A 6,422-nucleotide genomic window follows, 5' to 3' on the forward strand; every position below is an offset into this window, starting at 1 on the left:
ACAGTTAATCTAATTAAAAAAACAAGGTCATTCGGTCGAATCGTGAGAAATGATTCGATGAAGCCAAGGCTGAGGGTCCCACCGTCGACCAGCCCCCCACCATCCCTCGCAATTTCTTTATTGTTTACCCCTCTCTACTTATTGTTTTAACAACTTCGAAAGACCTCCCAACAAGAGAAACACCACAAAAAATTCTAAATTATGTCACTTATAATAAATTCATTTTGAACTTTTTTTTTGTGACATAAAAAACTCTAAATTATGCCACTTGTGACATATTTACCCCACAATATTTTGGCTCAAAGACATTTTCGTCTTTTCCCCTTTTTTTTTCTTTCTTCTCTCTTCCCTCCGTCCAATTTGTTTCACGAAAAAAAGATTCATTTGATTAATAAGTAATCCCTTGTACAATTTAAAATAATTAGTTAATAAAAGGGCTTAATTTCCTAAAAAATCCTAAACTTTAGGCTCAGTACCAAATTTATTCATAACTTTTTTTTGTCTAAAAAAAAACTCTCAAACTTTTAATTTTATTCTGTACCAAAAAAAAAATTTTAATTTTATCCCAAATCTACTCTGTTAACTTTCTGTCTAATGATCACCGTTAGTCGTGCAACGTGGCATTTTCATGTGTACCTGTTTTCCTTCATTTCCCTCCACATCATTTTTTCTTTTTCTCTATTTTTTTTTTCTCTTTTCGCCCTTCTGCGCCCGAGCTGCTACTCACTGTTGATGCACACGGACTCCTCCGCCACAGCTTCACCGGCTCTCACCAATCACCACCCAGACCTCCGAGCTGCACCACAACCTCCGACGATCCCTCCGACCTCAGCTCCTTATCACTGTAAGGGTGTCGCGGTGGCATTCGCAACCAAGATTCGAGGTTGCGACGCCATGGCCAACCGAGATCCGAGGTCAGCATGGCGGTCGCGACCTCAATCAGATGGTCTCCACGTCCAAATGGCGGCCTCGACGAGGTTGCCCATGGCGTCGGTGGCCTCCATCCCTCGCCGTGACACAATGGGTGACCTCGAATCGAGGCGCAAGTCGCAGTGGCATGCCTTCGTGCGAGGCAGAGATTTAAACGGCAAGGAGACAGAGCACAGCGACCACTCCTGACGCAGGTGAGTTTGTAGCGGTGTTGGAGGAGGCTGGGCAACTTGCCTGAGATCTTGGCGGCGGTGGGGCTTTGGCGGGGGAGCAAGCATTGGATGTGTGCTTTATTAGCTAGGGTTTGGATGGAAATGGGTGTGTGAAAAGGAGCTCGACCACATTGAATCCGTAACGATCAACCACGAGTCGGTCGCAATCAACTCGGCTGTGACTCGCGACTCAGTCTTCTTCCTCGGCTCTCTCCGCATCGACTCAGTCATGCACAGAGGCTGTTACGCCGGCTTCGCGTTGAGCTCCTCCACGGCGGTCTTGCTCGCAGCAGATATTTCACTGCATAATTGACCGGAAAGAAGAGCTGTAAGGCCCCTCACTGTTCATCGTCTTCTTCTTCGAATTTCACCTTCACAGTTTGATTTTTGTCGGATTTTTCAATTTGCAAGTTGGATGTTGATTTTTGGAGTCGCCGACTGAATTGCTACTGATATATAGTTTTTGTTTTTCCCTTTGTTAGTCTGTTGAAGAGTTCTTTCGTTTCTTGAATTTTTGTTGCGCGCGGAGAATTAAAAAGAAGAACAACATGTGGAGGTTTTGATTAGAGGACTGGAAATTGGTGATCCTTCGTCAAGTCCAGTGAATAAACTGGAACTCTCCTCACTGTTCATTGGGAAAAGAAGAAAAACAGATGAAAATAAAGGTGGCGTGGACTGACATGCGGAGGGAAATGAAAGCAAAAATGCACACGTGGAAATGCCACATCGGACAACTAACAGTGATTGTTGGACGGAAAGTTAACTGGGTAGATTTGGGACAAAACTAAAAGTTGAAAATTTTTTTTTAGACAAAAAAAAATTCAGGGTAAATTTGGGACTAAACCTAAAGTTTGGGGTTGTTTAGGGAATTAGACCATTAAAGAATGTTTCATTATTGATAACAATTTGTGTCTAAATATATTCGTGTACGATGAAAATGTTTTCCGTTCATTCATCTGTGTAAGCGATACAAACGATCATTTTCAGGAAATTATTTTCAAAATCATTCATTTTCTGCGAAAAAAATGGAGCCTAACATAGATAGCCCATGAATTTTTGGTCTCGATGTCGCCCTTGGATTTTTAATATGTGCAATGCGGTCTTTAAACCTTTGGCCAAATATGCAATGTCGTCCGTGAACTTTTTATTTGTTTAATATGATCATTGAGCTATTGTTAAATGTTTAATTTATCCCATGAACTATTGGTAAATATTTAATGTAGTCCTTCCGTTTGCTTCATTTTCACATAGTCTAGAAACTAAATTGAACATTTACCAATACTTTAGGGATCACATCGAAAAAATTAAAAATTCAGGAATGACATTGCACGTTTGACCAAAATTTAAAAACCATTTGTGTCATTTTCCTACACTTGAAATAACGTTGGGTTTCCTCGTTCAAGACATTTATATAAGTTGATGCGTCGGGTGAATAAGTGCTATTAGTTTACATGAGGCTAATATTTACGTGAAATTAATGTTATTTATATTAACCCTTGCGCTTGAAATAATGCAAGATATTTTTTTCTATTAGAATTTGTGTTTTTTAGGGGTGTACAAAAGGGACCACCTAGACTGGGAACCGCCCTAATCGGACCTAACCAGCCGGTTCTGGGCAATTACGGAGGATCCTAGTTCGGTTCCCAATTCTGTAAAATTAGAATTGATGATTTTCGGTTCGATTCCCGGTTCCGAGGGTGGAAACGCCTATCCAGACCGGACCAGTTATCTTCTTTATTTCTTAAAATTCTTTACGGAAACTCTAAGCCCTCTTTTCTTTCCCTATTTGGCTGTTCCCTCTCCAGTTTCACGCGTGTTCTTTCCCTCGGCCCCCCTCGCTCTCTCTTTCCCTTAGCCTCTCACGCTCTCTCTTTCCCAAGGATCCTAGCTCGGAACATGGCGAGGCGGTCGGCCGTAATTCGATTCATCTCGAACTCACCTTACCGCCTTCGGACCAGGTAGGGACCCCGCAATTAAATGCTTGTGCCTAGGAACCCCTTTTGCTCCACCTTATTATGTTTAAAGGATGTGCCGATCTCAGTTTCTCTGGTTTACGAGTGTTTTGTAGAGGTGAGCGGTTTCAAGTTCCCTGTAGATTCCAGACGGAGCCTACCCATTGGAACAGGTTCCTAATTTTTTGGAACCTGGAACCTACCTTACTACCTTGAAACCTAGAACATACCCTGTCATAGGCTCTAGGGTCGATTCCAAAGTCTATCCAGGTTTCACCCGTATTATTAATTGAATGATTGCGATAAATCATCACATTTTATGACCATCAATTATTGCTACAATCCACTTACGACAACTTATATTTATACACACGGAAATATGAAATATTAACAAAGTAAAAGTCTCAGTCATAAAATGGAAGCTCGGTTCCAGGTTATACACTCGTCATCAGACGCCATGGAATACCGTAGGATCACGCGAAGACATAAACCAAGAAAAATACAGGTTCCAGGTTTTAGGTTCCACCGACCTAGAACCTAAACCTAAAACTTTGAACCTACCCGTCAAAACAGATTTCCTAATTTTTGGAACCTGGAATCTACCTTGCATATCTTGGAACCTGGAACCGGACAAGTTCCTATCGGTCCAGTTCCATGGTTTCTCATATTCCACCCTGGAACCATGTTCACCCCTAGTGTTTTGTGTCCAACTGAGTTGATTTCTTTGATGTCAAGCATTTCTTGATGGTCGTTTGGGTCTAAGTCTTGGCTTCGAGATCTAAAGAATGGTTGACATCTTCTCCTCACTCCGTGCTCACCACATACTCGATGACATGCTTGAGCCAAACTCATGCAAACTTGTCTCCGTGCCGTGTATCCGAACTAGCTGCTATGTGTTTGTAATGATGCTTAAACAAATTGTTTTCTTATTTAAGGAAAATCATTGAATTAACACACTTGGATGCTTATCTCACATTCATCTTCGGTTCATATATTTCATATTCAAATTCCTACTATTCGAGTTTACGGCTGTATGTCCTGATCTTGCCCTATTTCTGTATTCTCATGTGTCATGGTGCTATTGATGGTCACCGTTAATGTGGCACTGGCAGTTAGGTCGTGTTTTAAACTTAAAATTTGCCACAATTATCTTGAATCCACCGGTTCCATTGGACTGTCCGGGAATCGTACCAAACCAATTGATCCAATCCGGTCTAGTCCTCGATTCCAGAAATTGGGAACCGGTCCTGTTCGTCCCGTTTCCAATTCCTAAGTGGGACAGGACCGGATCGGGAAGCGATCGCCTCTAGTGGTTTTTTTTTCCCCGAGCAATTTATGTACATTGTTTTTAAATTCCAACATGATGTAATTTACTGAGACTCGCACCACGAGCTTGGACATTATGAATATTGAGATTAACAGATTGTACATATACCGCATAAATCTTGTCGAGGATATATTAAAAACAAAAACGCTTTCCATCTGTTCGACCTCCCCTATGCCTTGGATAAACAAGTTGAAAAACCCTCCTCATCATGTGTGCAGAAGACTCTCTTAGTACCTTACACCTTCATGTCTTAGGATATGTTGAATGCATTCAGGTATGTCGTTCACCAATCACCATACGTAGTTGTCTTTACGTACCGATAGAATATACCAATCACCAATGCTCTCTCTATGACCTTGCGTTGCCTGGATTTCTATATATTCGTTGCACCATATCTTGCCCAATTTAATTTAGCTCGGGTCAGCGAATTGGTAGGAGAACATACTCAATATGGATGATAATGGTATCTCAAAAGACTCGATTTTGACATACGAAAGTTTCACCATACAATGACATACGCAACTATGCAAGACCGAGATAACATCCAAACTTTGATGAAGGACTACATCAATGATGCATACATTAAGGGGAAAAAAACATGATAATCTAACTAATCAGATGTACACGTTGCTAAAAATTCGAGCTTGACTTAATTAAGTGTATAAAAACCAATATGACTACTTGGGTTTGTCAAATCAATGGACACCAACACTCAAGATAACTTGCCGAGCAATTTTACGTATTAGTATACTTGTCTTTGGAAGTACTTTTATACGTAGCAAGTCCCCATCAAAGGAGTTTTCCGGTATGAGATTGTACTTTATTAAGCAATAAAAAAATAAAGGTCCTCTTGCATATTATATGTAGAAGTTGGATTTGAGTTCAATATAGAAGTCTACTTGCCTTCTCCCCGAAACCCACTTCCACCCTTTCCCTTTTTGTGGAGGACAATCGCGCGTGCTAAAATAATGGCTAGAAAACAAATGAATTTGGATTAGGTACATCAGAACACGTCTGCTAAGTGAATATTATTTGATTAATTGGGTGATTAAGTAAGGTCTTTCTTATTGCCAATTCAAGCAGCAGCTAGGGTTTTCCCCACCAACCCTATTGGCTGGCTGGACCATTCAAAACCTGACAGGGATAACGATGGCGGAATGAAAAACCTTAATAATTTCGGACTCGGAAGCGATTGCTGCGATGAGATGATGGCTGACTCTGTGTATTTATAATTTTTACGCATCTGGAAATTGGATTTCACACACGGCACAGGACATGGCACGCGTTGACTTTGGACAATAATTTAACAAGAATATAGGTTTAATAGTCATCGTGGCGGTCAGAAAAAAAAAATCCGGACACTTCTTGCCGATGGCTTTTGAGATTTTGATCGGAAAACATGGGACTTAATTAATATGCATTTCCTCATTAACTTAATCACACCGGTTTTTTATATGCCACGAATAATTCAACAACTTTTTTTTTATGGTTTTGGTCATCGGCCATTTGCATTTTTGCTAGATAATTTTTCTTTCTTCCTCCTTATAGCTGATTCATACAAAGACGTACACCTTAATCCCGTGATTTAAAGTACAAATTCAAACGTCTGATTTACGGCACAAATCAGGAAATTTCATGTACGAACAATCTCTCAAGGCACCTTTCATGAGTTTTGGTCCGTATCCTATTTGATCCACACCACATGGATATTGGTAGAATACTCCGTGAATACAAATTATATACTTGGAATTGTCTTGTATAAAAAACGTTGTCTAAGAAAGAGAAAAACTAATGCCATTCACTTCATATGCTATATGAACCGGTCTGCTAGATCCTCTCTCTCTCTCTCTCTCTCTCTCTCTCTCTCTCTCTCTCTCTCTCTCTCTCTCTCTCTCTCTCTCTCTCTCTCTCTCTCTCTCTCTCTCATTTTCTTATTTGGGTAAGTAAGGGAAGTGATGCCAAAATTGACAGATTAGGTCAGCCGATTCTTGCCCAAATGTT

Source organism: Syzygium oleosum, unplaced genomic scaffold (genome assembly GCF_021117445.2).
Source record: "Syzygium oleosum isolate NSW1041296 unplaced genomic scaffold, Sole_v2.1 Sole_v2.25, whole genome shotgun sequence".
Taxonomy (NCBI): Eukaryota; Viridiplantae; Streptophyta; class Magnoliopsida; order Myrtales; family Myrtaceae; genus Syzygium; species Syzygium oleosum.